The following is a 17,836-nucleotide window of genomic DNA, read 5'->3' on the forward strand; positions in this document are numbered from 1 at the left end:
TTCTAAAGTAGACTTTGAATGTGATTAAAGGGGCACGAAAGCCATTTTAAAAAGGTTTAGGTCCAACCTGGTTCCAAAAGAAGCTTTGTACTATAGCCTGTAAAGCTGCCACAGGTATGAAGCCAAGCTCTTTTGTTTACCAGGGTTGAACTTTCCAACATGTAAGCAGGAAAATAAGAATTGTCGAAAACATTTTGACAATCCCAGTGGACGTCTTTCCAAAAGGTAGGTTCGGCTAAATGCCAAAAGACATATGAAAGCGCAAAACTGAACGAATAAGCTCATCTTGGTAACCCAGCCTTGTGGAATATACGTTTACTAGCTGTACCTTACGCGGAGTACGTGATTTATTTTTATTCGTGACAGATGTCAGCCACACTCACCCACTTGTACCTGGTGAGAAACCCCAAAAGTTAGCAGTCAGCCATCGTGCTTGCAAACCCCTTTTCACCGCGCCACATTCAGTCACACGACAGATCGCCTGACTTATTCAGGACTGTATTTTACAGTTCCTTAGTTGGATAGCAGATTGCTGTACAGGTATGAATATGGACTTTTCCGAGGCATACGATAACAAGAATTAAAAAGTGAAAAGACGAAAAGTGGTAGATCCTCTTTGGGACCAAAACCGATAACCTTCGAAAAGGATGCTGAAATGTTCAGCAAACGAAGGTTGGTCATGTGACTACAGATTAGATAGGTCATGTGACCAGTCAGAATGAGAGTGAACAGCTACGTCACGGATTTCAGGAGAACTGCGTTAGTCCATTCAGTTAATGGTTCTACGTTTGTCCTGAGGCAGTACTTGAATTTCACCAGAATCTACGCACGAAATTTTGCAAGAAAAAAATGCCAAGATGGGATCGTGACTAGCTGGCATTTTATGACGTACACGGGCACCAACTATGAAGAATTATATGGGCAGCAAAAGTCGAAATAGAATGCTAAGTCATCACGTGGTCGAAGCAAGGTGGTGCACAATGATAAGGTTGCTTATATGAGACGGGAGGCAGCAGCCAGTGAACGCCTCAAACCAATGCCAACATAACAACTGATATGACATGGGTACTAACAACATGCCTATATTCACAAAGAAGAGAGTATGGAAATTTCACAAATATTACCTCCGAAGAAAGCTACTTATGTTTGGTCTCCAGGTATATTTGAGGACGAAAACTGATAGTATATTCTAGGGTACGTTCAGACTGATATTTCATGATGAGACCAAAATCACACCACTTCACGATACGCTCGAACCCGTGGACATGGCGTCTTAGTGACGTCTCAGGAAGACTTCAGCTGACCAGCTCACAAACACATGACTCATTATCAGCTGGTGGACTGGCCGCCATGGATGAGATGGACACACTTCGAAACTGAACGTCCGTACGGGTCATCGAAATTTATTTTAAATTTGACATCCAAATCCACACATTACTTGCCTTGGGTTAGAGTGTCTACGTGTAAAGTCTGATCCAACCAGATAGACAGTCTAGATGTTTGCAATGTTATTTTTATCAATTCATCATGCCTTCCCTGTACCATCACTTTATATATTCAACTAACCATTTTGTGTTAGAGCTGTAGCATTGTGAACTAGCCTTACCAAAGAAACAAATACTCTTGTTTTCAGGAGAGGATCACACAATTCAGCGTGCAGGGTCCAACCAACAATTAGTACTTTGGGTCCTAATATCAGCAACACTCATGAGAGCACTCATACACCGCAATCCAGTGTTTCATTTAGTTGCAGGACCTGGAGAAAATCAGACACCCAGTCAGACTTTTGTACCCAGATACCACAAAACGTGTCAGTAGTGACCGTCGCGAATGTTCAAACCTCACCCACATTTACGCGGATGTGTCAACTGCCTGCTCTGACGGTCAGCCATCTGGCTACGATATTTCAACAGCGATGTCCCTATTTTCTTTTGGTAGGAACACCTAGAAAAGGATAAAAATCAATCAGAACCAGAGTCAGAGCAGCAATCAATCGATAAAGCCGAGGGCTGGAGAAACGGATGCAAATTTTACAAATCATGTCAAGCCGATAAACGGATGTCCTATAAGGCCGTCCCTGCAAAGTTTAGGCCTTAAATTCTGATACTCGTCTTTGGTGGCGTGGAGTCATTCGACTCCTTAATATTCTGCTGTTAAATATATTTTCAAATTCCTTTCACTCAGTTTTGTGTTTCGCGGCATTTTTTTATCAAAACCACTCTTTTTGTCCTGATTTCACAGCTCCTATTCAGCGTAGTAAGCGTATTTTACTGAGTTCCACAATCCAGTTTGAAAGTATTTCTTTTGGAGAGACCGTTCTCCAGAGAAGACACCATTAAACACAACTCATCAAAGGCCATAAGGGTTTTTTCTCGTATTACCGTTTGTTGAGGGAATTTCGTGTATTATAAAAGGTCGAATTTGAATGTAAAACGTTCAACAAATTTTACACTGATGACATGGCAGATCATTTGGTTCAGCGAGATGATAAAAATTATCCACTCAGGATATAAGGTCCAATGAATACGGCGTGAATTTACGTACGAGGGAGATTATTAATTTACAGCTGCTTGTTTAGTGATATTGACTAAGTGCAGTAGTATTTGCAAAAAACTAAATCATGTACAGTGAAGTACGTATGAAATAGAGAGGGTAGTACGTGATGGACGGGTTACAGACACGGTTATATGAAGACAAAGGCAATCGATCAAACATGATGGACGTAAATGCAAAGAAAAATAAGTTTTTTGAAGCTGTTTCAAAGATCTATACTGGAAAGGGACCATGGTAAATGTCTTTGTAAACCACTGTTTGGCCAACAATGATGGAACAGCATCTTGCTCTCGGTGAAATCATAAATGCATATGGTATCAAAGTTTAGATTAACCAAATCAAGACAGAAAGTTTTTGCCTCTAGTTATAAATCGAATACACCGCAAATCCCAAAACTCCAGTGTACATTGCGGAGTCCCGATAGCCCAGTTTTTAAAATGACTCAAAGGTTCAGACGCATAACTCAAATTAAAACCACCTTTACTTCACGTTTTTATCCTTACTTCTCAACATCTTTTTGGAAACTTATCAACAGCAAATTTATGTATCAGCAACTCAGATAAGTAAGTTTTGAATTAGGTACTTTACAATTCCCAAATGAACCTTCTTTCGATTAGTTATCCAGTTGATCGTTTGCTTATGAACATGCAGTTAAGTCTCCAACCAACAGGCTGGATGTTAAGAGCTTCAATCCTTCTGGCTTTATGCAAGGATGTACTGTTGTGGGTTCCTTACAATATCTGTGCAGTGCTCCTCAGCTTTTCGGTAGGGTTTGTCTCTAAAAACACTTGATGTTGGACATTAGAGCCACCCAACCTCATCATCATTTAATCTTAAATCGTCATGAAGAATTTTTGTCACCTACATAACTGTGGAGCAATAATCAAGTCTATTTCGCCAAAAATCATTGAAAATTGTCTAATCGTTAGTACGAATCATAACTGTCGTTGGAATATTTTGTCAAATGAAGTGATTCTTTATCTCTGTTTTCGATATATCAACGTCTCGACGTTTAAGGTGTTCACTGAATATGTGAGTTAATTTTTTAGTAAGTATTCTTATTCAGTTTAGGAAATAAAACCGTTGTTAAGACTTAGATATGTATGCGCACAGTTTAGCTTAACCTTTGTTAATAGTCGCCAAGATTCTCAACACACTCTGATCACAGATAGCCGAAGGACGTAAAAGACAAATGGACCAGCTGACTTCAAAGAATAAAGTGTGCAGTTGACGTCACTTATCGTGCGCACATTTTATCCTTTTTTTCACGCGAGACAGCTCTCAGTAACCAATAGAAATGCTTATAATATTTGTGATCGATTTAAACGTGATAGTTTATGATGGATTAAGGGACGGTACGAACCTCAGGAAAGGTCGACACATTTACATGATCACCTCCGAATCCTCAAATGCATGTGTTATAAATGGGTTCGACACATCACTGGTGGCTATAGGATTGTTTGTGTTTGAAGTAAAATTAATTGATAGTCGTTAATTTTCAAGCTAGTCCGAGAGTTTACTTTGACCAATCGATGGACGACGCGTGAACCACTAATCCTGACTATGTTGAAAGAATATATTGGTCGAAGCACTTGCAAAAATGGGCCATAATGATGCTAAAATAATAAGCCATAATCTTAAAGTACTAAGAATTTTTTCATGATTAGTTCATTTGAAAATAAAAGCAAATTTACCTGCAGTCGGTGAGTGGGATTTTAAGCGTCGGGTGCCTGAAGGTGGACCGAAATTCAATTGTTCACATTACCAACAAGCATCACAGAGTAAATTGGAAAAATGGGAGCAATATTTGCAGCGCGGCAGGTTTGCGGTTAATATGAATTTCAGATCAATTAGGAGCATTGAAGCCCTTTTTCCCCGTACGCATACATTACGCAGAATTTCATTTACAATTAGGTTAGAGCCGTTTTTTCATCTGGGTTGTCACAATTTTAGGTACATGTGATTGGTCAAAATTTGGGGAATTACGTAACGGTGACTATGCAACAATCGAGTAATAATTTACTCTGTTAATACCTACAATTCAAAGTTTAAGCCCATTGCCATCCATCCACTATATACTGGATGATGGTACTTTTAGCGATTTTTGTTCCTTTTGAAACCCTGTTGGCGAAACTCGCCTTACAATAAGCCGCGAGAATTCTCGTTTCAGAAAGCGATCACCAGATCTATTGGTACAAAGTGTGCCCCCTTCCGTGGAATACGGAACTATATCACAGTAGTGATCAAGAACATTCTTGTTAAACTTAAGCTTGCAACAAAAACTCGCCTTCTGTAGGATTCCTTGAAAAAACGCACAATGAAGGACTATCATAGCACAAATTGCACCTGATGGCCTGGTTTTTTCCCGGTTATTCGGAATATCGTTTCAGTTTCCGTTGGCATTTTGAATAGATAAGTTAATACATTCTAACGCTGACAGGCAAATTGAGCTCATGAGAAGAATCATCCAACAGTATTTCCTATTCATCAGACGACTGAAACTCGCACCCGGTTAATCTAACGTGTTCAATTCTACAGACAGCCCTCAAATAAATGCTAAACTTTTACAACGTTCGAATGGAAACATATTACTTTTATTCAGATGATCGCGCCTCGTTAACCCAAACAGGAGTTTTGTATCACTTTCCGTGATAGACGGCGCCGACCGCTTATATGGCAGCTTATATGTCCCTTATATCGCAGCCATTATTTGTATGCCACGATCAAATGGTAAAAGGTCCTTATATTTACCCCATTGTCTAGTATACTACTACCACTGTTTTGTTCCACTACCTCATGAAATACGGAGGTTGCTTAGTGCACACATACTGAAGGAAGTAAACTGTTTTGAATATCAAACATTTTGAAAAACCGTTCAAGAACGCTCCAACACCAAATCCCTAGGGAACCAAATATGGGTGTAGACGCTATTTCAAAAATGGCACCATACTGTCTAATTCCAACCGTTTCCCGATGATACCCAAAAAAGCTCAGTTACTTCTTCGTCTGCTGTCTGAAATTTTTATAAGGTAGTTCGTGGTCAAAATTGCACGCCATGCACTCACCAAAAGTCCCTGTGAGCACTCTCTGGCACCAGAACAAGTAAACTTAGGTACAGAGGGCCCACAACTTTACCGGCTTACAAGTTTGAACTGTGGACCGGAAAACACCAAGTTTTGCGCACGTTAACGCATTGTAGAAGTTAAAAGCCGACGTCAGTCTAAATGCCAGATATGAATTTTGTTGTGCCCTCGGCTACCATATACTCAAACCTTTGACATGCATTTTACAGGTCTGTGCGATGACCTTCGGTTAATGCAGATGCAATTCGAGCCAAAAGCGCAGGTGATCTAGTAGTAAAGCCTAGTAAGAGCTGTTTTAATGAAGTGTGGCCAACACAATTCAATGACACTTTTAAATGAGAATTTCAATGGGCAAAGATCTGCACCTTTAGTTATTGATGAATGTAAAGTACTCAACGATAGGGAGACTATGCCTAAACCCTGAACGGGCATTGCTGAACTAAATGCACAGTGTACGTTCAGGAGTCAGACGAACAAAGCTTATCATCCTTTGTACATCTAGAAACTAATCGCTGACCAACATATAGCGAAGTTTTTTTCGCTCATGCTACCAGCGACACACCGAACACGAATTACAATATCGGGTACTTCCACAAAATCCATGGTGACCTGTGCATATTTATCTTCTAGCAGACTATCTCACGATTGCCGATTTTTTTTGAAAATGGTCGAAAATATATCCATCAGGCAGAGCTTCAGCCAGGATGAACGATTATATCGGCTGCTTTTGCGACTAGACGTTTTGAAAAAAACGCACCCTGCTCACTTGGTCGTAATTTTTGAGTATGGTATATAGTTCAACTTCAGGTGCGCTTCGATTCCACCACACCATCGGTCACCTGACGAACCGATGAAATGATTGTTCCGTACGCTGCGGAAAAGCGGGAGAGAATTGAAACCAAACATTTTATACTTGACTTTAAGCTCTCACTGCCCAAAACCAAATGCGTGAGTTTCCAAGTAGTGCTTATGAGAGGAAGATTTTCTCTTCAGATGAATGACAACAGTACTAGAGGCTACGCTTTTTAGTTCCACCACAGACCGACGTCAAACTAATAGAGGTTTAGAATAATCACAATCAAGGAAAACGGATGCTTCGTGTCGGCTTCAGGGAAATAAACGGAAAGAGGTACCAGTTAATCTCACCCACCGCTCAGGGGAGGTGAGGTTGAAAATAACAGGCAGACATGTCAGCAACCATATTAGACTAAGCGACACGAATAGGTTTACCATTTGACAAAGAAAAGTATCCCTACTGTGATGTTTGATATGTTCGAACCACTCACAAGAACCGCCAAAATACGGAAGTCCTAAAAGATAATCCTACTGTGGCTTGTAAAAATACGCCCTTCTCAAGTTGAGGTAGCTCACCAGATGTCCCAAAATTGTTTATTAGATGTTTCGAAAGAACATCAAATGTGTATCAATGTGGGGCTTAAAATAACTGAAGCAGTTTTTACAGCCTCTTTATGCGCTACAGCCAGCGTCCCTTGCGCGCTATTTCATGACACTGCGTTCACTCGTTCGATTCTCTATGTGTTCAATGGCTGCATACGTAATTCTTACATGCAGCTCAAGACAGGGCACTAAACTATCCAGTCTGTCAATCACGGAGCGCCGCTCATTGTCCAACTGGGTGGTACAAATCTGTTAGACAGCCGGAATCAGTGTCTACATCATTAGGGTAGGCTTGGGGTGGTAACAAGCAGCGCGGACAGCGAATCACGCGGTAGGACGAAATGGGTAGTGCTGGTTAGGTGTCTGGTTTTTTGATAAAAAGTTAAATATAGTGGAAAGTAGCCATCACATACGAGTAAGAGAACCGCGGAAACATCGGTCGTACACAGTGTTTTGTTGATAAACCCATAAAACAAGCAACCCTTGCTCTGTCGCTCACTTTGCATGAACTGAAGAAGCCGTGGGTAACCTTTAATTGACATTTAACCCTCTTACTCTGATATCGATTTAATTTTTCGTCGAGATATTTGATCAGTGATTCCAAGACACATTATGGTTTGGATTCATCTTAAACTGGAAACGATATAGACATCCTATATGGACTCAGCTGGCGGGGAGCGTTCTGTGAATCCCACAAAATAATACTATCAATGATAGGCATCTTTCTACGAAGAGAGATATAGGTCGCACTAATTTGCACTCTCTTGCGAGCGACCGTCTTCGAATATCTGTGGCTTGCTATGGGGCCCTTCGTTACGATATCCGACGTTATGCCAACCTACTGATGTTATTGCTTGACGTCACATGTGGTGTAGTATTGACTGATGCTTTATTTTGTTTGGGGCTGGTCTATCTCGCTGCATGCGCCATTTCCCAAGCGGTTCGCGGTGGTTTTCCCGTCACAACTGTCAGGCAGCTTAGCAGCCCATAAGCACTTCTACGTTTATTTTCAGTTATCGCAAATATACAACTTCGATGGTTTAGACTACTTGGCTGGTTGTTAAGACATGAAGAAACCCGGCTCCTTGAACTTTTCAATCAATCAAACCCTTAAAATGATTTTTTTTCAGTTACCTTACATTTCCACAGAGATAGAACTGCTAATAATGTCATATATCACCAGTTCCTCAATACAAATGTGCCTACTTACCTATAGGAAGTGTCGGTGCAAATTGATTTCTGCTGGCATTGAACCGCAACGTAACCCTTAGGGTTTCAGAATATTCTGTGAGCATCTGGTTGCAAAATGACCCATCGGTTAACAAAGTGCTTCTTGAAATCGATAACATTTGAATACAAATATCAAACTGGCATCCGGAAAAAATACGAACGATTTACGATATATCCGCGCAACGGTTGGTTCTACATGCTGACGGTTTAAATTGAATAAAATCCTGATCGTGGTAAAACATGTCGACCATTCACGTCATCTCACTCATTTTTTAACGTATGCTACGTCGTCTCGGGTTCATTTGGCTTAGACGGATATTTAGAATTACTATCTTCACAATTCACTTAGTTCTGCTCCAAGGAATGTTGTTGATCATTGTACAAGCTACACCAACGTACGAGATCCACTTTTTCATTCTCGATTCTTTTTCCCGAGCTCACTAAATGTTCAACTTTGTCTGGGACACAATATCGTTTGTAGGCATCTGTCGATCAAAACTTGAACAGATGTTTGGATGCCGAATTTGCAGACATGCTAAGTGCGTTCGTCCGGACGACCTATCCTTACACCAGCGCATTTTGCCTGTTCAACTGTAGTGGCATTTCGTTCCAGCAGAATGGGTCTACCCAATCGTAATAATCATTAATGTTGGATCTATGTGATGGCGCTCGGGGATGTGGGACAAATTTCCTCGTCGTTACTTAATAATCCGTTGTGGCTGTAACCAGTTTACATTGTCTAGACTTTGTAACTGATGGTGACATTTGCATACAACTTGTAGGCGTACTGGCCACTCGAATATGCCACTGTAGGCCTAGACTGTAAACGCTGTAGTTCACCTCGAAAGACTAACGCTTTACTGCAAGTTGATTTAATTCCCATGTTCAAACAGGGAATAAACTTCTTGATATTACTGTGCCACAAAATTCTAAACGAGAAAAGAATAGTTATGTAAGTTTTCGTTGCCTATATTGGTTGATCAGTTTATTTCTTTGTCTGGGAATGCAAAATTATGAGCAATTATCAAGGCATACTTTTTGCAAATAGAGATGAGCCAGAAATTTCATGATAGTACGTGTCTTATTTTGGCCATAGATGCATTCACACGCAAGCTACAGAAATCGCCTTCATATTTTCGGCCTGTGCCTAGCTGTTATGCAGTGTAATCATCCAGGAGAGTCCTTTTCCTATATGTTAATGAACGTTCAACAGAGAATCAAATTTCCTAATTGTTTCGTGATACTTATGCGATGACACTTGTTATGCAGTGTGTACTTTTATCCACCACTTCACTATCGATTTGCATAAGCATGATGCTTATAATGAACAGGACAACCTAACGAATAGTGAATCATGATAGCGAATAGTATTTAGTGCCGGATACTAAAAGAAATGTCCACAAACAGATATATTTCAAGGCAAATTCAATTTTGGTTTGAATTCCATATTTCCTATTTGTTGCCCAGTAAAACTTGTGGTAGGCCACCACAAGCCTTTTCTGATAAGTAAGTGTATAATGACTGCAAATAGTTGATAACAAATAGCAAACATTTCCACCCAAGCCCAAGCCAAATTCTTTCCCACTTGTGCAAATCGAACAGTGTTGAATAAGATTATCTCATTCTCTCTTCACTCTAGGTGAAAGGCGAACTGTTCTCTCTGCTTCTCATTAGTTTTCTTCCAAGAAGTTTAACCATGGTTGTGGCTAACTTGTCCCCATTTCGGATGGACCTACAAGTAGGCAAATTATTTCGGAAAATACGATTATCAAAAATTCACAAAGTTGTGGATGAGCTGTGCGTAATCCTATTTAGAAAGTATAATTTTGGTCTCCTTGTTCACACAGCAGTACACATCGGCAAGTTTTAAGCTGTGAATTATACACACAAAATCATGTCAAATGGCATTTTACCTAGTCGATCCTAAGCTGCCGTGGTCAAATATTCACTCCAAATTTTATTCAGCGCCTATTCTGGAGCCAGATTTGTCGGACAAACTAATGAAAATAATGTCAAAGGTAGATTTGGTAATGTTCCATAGAAAATTTCTCCTTTCAAGGAGGCCGAGGAGCCGTCCTTATTTGAAATCATCATGAGTACACATCTTGCGAAACCCATAGGTGTAAAACCGGCAACCTTACGGCCAATGCTTAAACATTTAACCGTTTGGCCATTAGTAGCTGGTCGATAGTGTGACCAGCTCTCACTTCGGCGGGACCGTAAAGCATTCATTCTTCTAGCACGGCAACCACAGCATGTGGCCATGTATTAACTGGCTCCTTGAGTGCAGCTTCTCAAAAGCGTCTGACTCATCTGATGACATTATTTTTCATTGAGGTACTTTTTGTTATTAGTGGAATGAAGAGATTTAAGACAGGACAGTGATAAGTTTTCGTCATCGAAAATTTGGATATAGCCTGATCTGACGATACATTCTCCTAAGACCACACCCTAACTATGCGGAAGTCCGGGACAAAGTTATGCTGTTAGACTTTTAATCTAGGTTCTCAGTGCTTTTTTCCAGTAGAATTCTTTCAGTTTTTACTCATGAGCATTCAGCTTTCGAACCAGGACAGCAGTAAGTGTGTGGATCATATTGCATATGTAATGTCCTCCACTTTCTGCAATCTCGTACCTTAGAGTCACTGGTATTGTTACTTTTGAAACAAATTAAACGCATCACTTGTACAAAGTCATCAGATCTCTCATGAAGTGCGAAATTGAAGAATTTTGGGTGAGTTGTTTCAGATAAAGTTAAAAGTAATGAAATTTGATCCCACTAAAGTATATCAAAGGCGCCCAGTTGGGTGGATATGAATTCAGCTGCATTGGATCAGCTCCTGTAGTGAAACCTAATAACAGTTTCCTTCATTATAGAGCATCACCCAACTGTCAGAATGACGATGACAAAAACTTGTAAACTGCTGTTCCTTATGATAATAAAACCGCACTCATTGCACTTTTCCAGAGTAACGTAAGGCAATAAGTGATTTTTTGATGTGGTTATATCAAAAAGGCTCACGCTCTCAAAACCCATTTTTCTTAGGTAAAATTAAAAACTCATTAGAGCAAACCAATACCGTCACGCTAAAACTTTCAGATCGCAACTTGTCCTCACATTTTTTACACAGTCAAAACCGTTGAACAGAAACTTTCATAGATTTGGTTTCACGAGTAACGATGACTATAGTATCGTAGGTTATTTATTACTGTTTTCTCCACTAAATGAACTTATAACAAATGTCCGTTTGTAGAGGACTACTAGTATCTACTAAACCAATAATTGGCGCTACTATCAGGGGTGTAGAGGTGCAACTGCTTCTTGTGAAAAAGAAATTTGAATAGCCAAACAAATTGTTTACAATATTGAATAAGTGAATACCAACGCTAGGCTTACTCTGGATGACGGGTGTTATTATTATTAGTAGTATAGTAACAAGAACCATAAGCAATGAATTAATTGCCAATTGTTCTGAGATTCAACTTAAATACACATCGCCTGCTCATCTATCGTCATAGCCTAACAGCTGATTTCCTGAACTTGTAATGAGACCAAAGTTTGATTTTCTATCTACACAACATGGAATTTTCAGTCTTCGATGGTTTCACTAAAATTGAATAAGTGGAAAATGTGAATTTTTTCTACCAAATTTAACTGGTTTTGTTCACTGTACTGCGCAACGCACTATTAAACTGAATGCCTATCTACGGATGTTTGAGACTATTCTATACCCTTGCACTTGCCTGTCAGAAAATTGTTGTTCAACAGGGTGTAGAAATTAGTGCACAAAAGTACCTCCGACATTTGGAAATTTTAATCGAGACTTTGTCGTCCAAGTGAAGTCACTTCAAGCCAAACAGCCAAGTAGATATTTGTAAGATGCACACTTCTCGTAAATTCCTCTGAAGATGACAAAGCTATAAAGCACTTAGCGGTCGGTTTTACACAGAGGACAAAATATCGGCTGTGCACACTATCTTAACATACCTTGGAACACTGCCTCTCTAAATGTCGGTCAAGTACGTCCACCTCGCGAATTCGAGATGGCCAATTTGACAACATGAAACTGTTTTACTAGAGACTGGGAAGTGGCCAAGGTAAATTTATTAGGTAGATTTCCCTTGGAGTGGAGCGGACAAATACTTTCAAGATTAATTTCGTTGCAGCTGAACATTCAGCGGCGAGCAGATTAAAATAAGGCCGTTTGAATGCCATCCATAAATCACCAAAATTGGAACAAGAAGTGCGCCGCGCGGCAAGCGCATGACTAATTTATGGTTCATAATTCTACACATAACTGCGATAGTTCCTGAAACACGTTTGTGAAAAATAACAATACCGCGTTCGGGTCTCTTCTAGTGATTTTATTATACTGGACTGGTAAATATCGCCAGCCACAATTATCTATAGATTGTCTGTGGCAACGAAAAAAAGGTTGCACGCTTCAATGCTCCTGTGCGAATCTTCCAAACGCACCTGTTTCACGATATAGATCTATTCTTGACCACATGACTGTTTGACAAATCCATCTCTATGGCCATTGTAACACGCAGACCTTCGTCACTAGGTTATCTCTTTTCTCACATGGTCACCAGTTTCATACTCATTTGTGCTCATTATTTACAAGCACGAGCAGCAAAATGTTGAAAGATTTGGAAAAACAAAACAACAGCTGGACTTTGCTTCGATCAAATTTAGGAAAAAAGAATCAATTACTAAGTATCAGTTTGTAAGTGTTCAGGGCAATAGTACTTTGTTCATACCATTTCTGTGTACACATCGGACATTTTCTTAAGACTTTTGCACTAACTGCAAAGAAAAAAGCACGGCTACAAGTGTTGCTCAGGCAAAGTGCATTAACCTCGTCCAGTAACTCCGACCTCACAGCTAACCATCAAATGTGTGAGTTGAAGACCGTCGTAAACGACAGATTCACTTGAGTCTTCCAGAAAAACCAGTAATTTGCGAATGAGCGTACCTGTCTCAATCAGTTCAGTTGAGTTCAAGTAGAACATAAGCGTGACGAAACTGAGTCCCAAGAACGGCGAAAACGGATGTGGGCTGTCAGAGTTTTCAGCAACCTGTGAGTAGTTTCCTTTATGAAAATTTGTGAGTATTTCAGCTCAGAAATTTTACTCTTTGACGCCATCAACATTCTTCCATTCCTCTTAGTCTTACAACCGTGGGTTTAAAAAGCCTTTTGAGTTCCGCGGTTGAATAGTTTTAGTGAAAAAATGGTGAGTTCATTTCACTTTCGACACTCTTATGTAGGAAGCGGTTACACCAGCCGAGAGGAAAACAAAAAGTGGAAGAAAGGAAAGAACAAACAGGAGGAGAATAAAAACGTCATGAGGAGAAATTAAGTATGATTGTTTCCCCGTGGAATAGAATGTACTGAGTATTGCTAAAGATGGTATCAGTTGAATCCGTACGGAAACCACGACAGTCTTTGAGCATGTTTCATTCCTGTGAAATCCGAAAATTGGTGAGCAGACTTAAATGAGTCTTATCGCTGCACGCAAAGATTTTCTCGAAACAATTCCATTGTTGGTTGAAAAAATTAATTGTGTAAAACGAGTCTGGTTGTTTGACATTATGCTCAAATTTATTTTTGTCTCGTTCTTTCGTGTGTAGGCGTTTAATTGAAGAAAGATCCGGTTTCGCTTGACATTCGCTAATGTTCGCTGATCGTCACTTAATCTATGTTATCATGGGACTTTCCGGACTTAATTTAGTTACGTAAATTACTTTTGTTTCTCCTAATTGTAAGAAGTCATGTCAAGTTTAGGAAACGCGTAAATACTTCACCCTGAGAAACGGGTCTCTTGGGCACAGAAATTAGGCGAATTGGATTTTTCTGGCACTCAGTGATTGAGTTGGCGTTGAGGGTATCACGGATGCGCATACACATGAAACTGGATGCTTCAGTCACATGGAGATATCTCTGTCGTTTGGAATCCAAATCAAGCCGCCCTGTATCAGCTACACCCCACTTTATCACTTCATAATTATGTAGAAATATAACCCTTTTAGGTTTTAACGCAAACATTTGTCACAAAAATTTATCATGAGGTAAGTAAAAATAAGTAGGTTGTCTTCAAAAACTATTTTATCAGCGAAATTTTCATAAATAGCTTGGAGTTTTGTCTTGGGAGTTCATTCACCTAATAATAAGTTAACTGAGTATTTCTCATTGTTGAACCTATCAGCTGTAACCGTTGGAATAATAACCACTGCTATATTCTATTCAGCTGCGACTGATGAGAAATTGTTGTGTTTCCAGTTAGCACAGCCAACAATAAAATGCTTGAATTTGTCTCCTCATTGCCGTATAGTGGCTAAATGTCCTGTTCTGGTGGGACAACCAACAGGAAATATTTCATCCCATAGGTGCCACTAGTAGAGTTCCAGAGGTCTTGATAACTGCTATTCTCTCATTCAGTAAATTCCATCAGTTGCCGTCTCTGGAAAAGGACAACTATATTTTAGGTCTGCTCGGTATGTTAGGTATCAGATTACCTAATCACTGTATGGGGCATGCTTGCACTGTTTTTGAGTGGAAATTTTTGATATCTTCTGGTATAGCCTGAATAAAGTCACACTATCTTAAAGCATTTTGAACAAAACCAAAATACTTTCAGACTTTCAGTGAACTTTTCCACCCACACCTACTGTTCTAGCCAGAATGCCCTGTGACCTTATTTATGGGCATGCTGCACTGAATCAAGGTTTTCCGGCAGTTTTTGTGTCAACCTCCTGGGTTCGTGACACCCTAAATTGCATTTTTCATAGTGTCATTGGTGACTGTGAATGGTACCGAGCATGGTTGGTTTCCAGACTTATATATGTGCTGACAGAAAATGAACATTTGCCGTTTAAGGTCCAATGATAAAGGGGAAGTTGTACGAAAGAAAGTCAGTTCATTTTGAACTAGATTCCTCTCTTCGTGCTCCCTGATATAGATTGTGTTCAAAATTGTGAGCGTTGTTAGACGCTTGAACGTCTCTTTAATGTTCTAGCAACGATTCTCTATAACTTCAAACGCGATTGGACCGAGACTTTGCGTTTGGTCCACCGTGTGTTCATGATGGACTTGTTACTGAATTTCACCTAAACCCACAGACCATGACAAATACTATCCACCGTCGACTTGTACAGGAATGTACTTAGGCAACAGACAGAAATGTATGCTGAAAAAGAGAACAATAGATTTGATGGTCGAAACTCACCGGGGAGCACCGATTCGAGTTTATTCAGTCTGAATATATTCTGATTATATTTGCCTGATATTGCATGCTCTTATAAGATGTCAATAATTTTCCGACGTTTTGCAAAAATTTTAACTAAGTTACAATCTCTCTGAGTCTGCATTCCAGTGAATGCCCATTCACTTGCTTTATTCTGTTATGTACTTTCTTACATTACCTTTTGATTTATTTAATCGCTCACTGGGACCTAGTGTTGTGGAGACTTCCGACATCATGGCTTTCTTAATCCGCACGAACTGACTATGTGACCTCACTCAATAGTGAGAAACTTTCCAGTAGCGAGAAATCTGAAATGGAACCAATACAACGCTGAAGATAGAACAAAGTGGATCTTCCTCCAGTCTTTGTATAGGATGGTCTTATGTCTCTAACGCGAGCTCGCCAATAGTGTAACGCCTCGACGGTCATTACACAGGCCACCTCAAAAGACAAGTGCACAGTTCCATAATGTGTGAGGTAGATTCTTTTTGATGAGTACTTACTTATTTACTTATTTCCTTACATACTTACCCACACACTTACTCACTTACTTATTTACATTCTGCTCACAATGTTCTCTAGCGGATAGTATGAAGGGCCTCCCTAAATGGATTACAAAATAATTCACCAGGGAACCAAAATTTCAAAATATCCAACAAGGCAGAAACGATATAAAGGCTTCAAAAAATCGAACTATTGGACACAGTTTTCCCATCATTAGAGCAGTTGTTTTTTGGACGACCGTGAACATTGAAATCACCTTCATGGAGCCATCAAAATAGGTTTACTCTCTAGGAAGGCTACACCGATAAAAGAATAATGCACAACTTATATTCCATTAACAAAACGACAGTTCTCTGGTTACTGAGATTAGAGGACCTGTTTTGATTACTGGATGGTCTTCAGCACCTCATTTAAATAGGTTTCAGCTTCATTCGTGTTTTTCACTGCAGCATACAGTAGTGATTGGAACACGGAAATTCGTTTTACCGTGAATAGCATCGTAAAAGGCCGCGAATAATAGGATGAGGTCACTTGAAAAACGAAGTAGCAGTGTAATTCTGGGTGAAAGCTCTCCTTTCTTTGATCCATCCCTTGAGTCCTTAACCCGCTGAGGAGAGGGGAAATAAGTGAATGAAGCCACTGTGCATCCCACTCCTTGAGATGATAACTGCTGTTCTTCAAAAGTTACAAAATAATAGGAAAACAAGATTATGACTCTCTTCATTATGGAGTTATCTGTATTGTTCACTTGTACAAAAGCCAGTAAAAAGCAACTCGGTTGTATGCCTGCCTTCGGTCAGAAAGCAAGTTTCCGCCTTCTTTAATCATCCTGCTACTAATTAGTAGCCCACAGACAGCGACAAACACTGATACAACTTCACACTTATGGTAAACGACTGGCTTTCAATTATACGTCAGTTGATTTGTCCATCATGCTGTAATCACATATGGGGGCATGGTCAATGCATGCAGTGACACATTTAGGCTACTAGTATTTCGACACGCTAGGATAAACGGAATCGCCTAATGCTTTGACTCGATTTAGCTTTATGTGAATAAGCTACTTCCCCTACCAATCAGATTCCGAGGCTAGTGGAATCATTGTTAGCTATGATAGGAAAGTTTAGCATAAAAGTGGTAGCTAGGCAGTTTTAAGTAGCGTTCATGATTCGTAACATTTCATGTCAAAAAGGCTTTGTGTAACTCTACTCTAATGGCTTTCAACGATCTGCTTTTAAGCTGAACATTAAGCGCTAACAAAATTCTGATGATTCCAACAGACTTCACGTTGAATGGGCTGAACATTAAGCGCTAACAAAATTCTGATGATTCCAACAGACTTCATCGTGAAATGAAACGGTATAAAAAATGGAAGATTCCAGGAAAAAAGCTAGTAATGTGAGTCAGATTGAGCAAACAAAACCTCAAGAAATATTTGGCACACACAAACCAAACACAACACCAAAGGCTTTCAAATAAAAAATGACATACATCAATTCACATTGCGGTCCTCACCACAGTTTCACAGGAAGGTTCTTAGGATTAGCGCCTAACGTTGGGTCGAAGTATAAAACAGTCGGCACCTGAAATCTCCTTCACCATGACATTTTATCACAAACTATGTGTTATTAAATTTCTGTTGACAGACTAAAAGTGGCATTTTTCCGAATCTTTTTAGAGTTTCCTCTTCTGGGCAGTGTTTATCGCAGCGTTCTCCTCACAGAAGGGCCAACTCGGACAGGAATGAATTTTTTTGAGAAAGAGTATATAGAATTCAAGATAGATGTGTGCAAAAATTGCGCAAATCTTCAAAATTGGTG

This window comes from Opisthorchis viverrini (assembly GCF_000715545.1).
Source record: "Opisthorchis viverrini unplaced genomic scaffold opera_v5_149, whole genome shotgun sequence".
Classification (NCBI taxonomy): Eukaryota; Metazoa; Platyhelminthes; class Trematoda; order Opisthorchiida; family Opisthorchiidae; genus Opisthorchis; species Opisthorchis viverrini.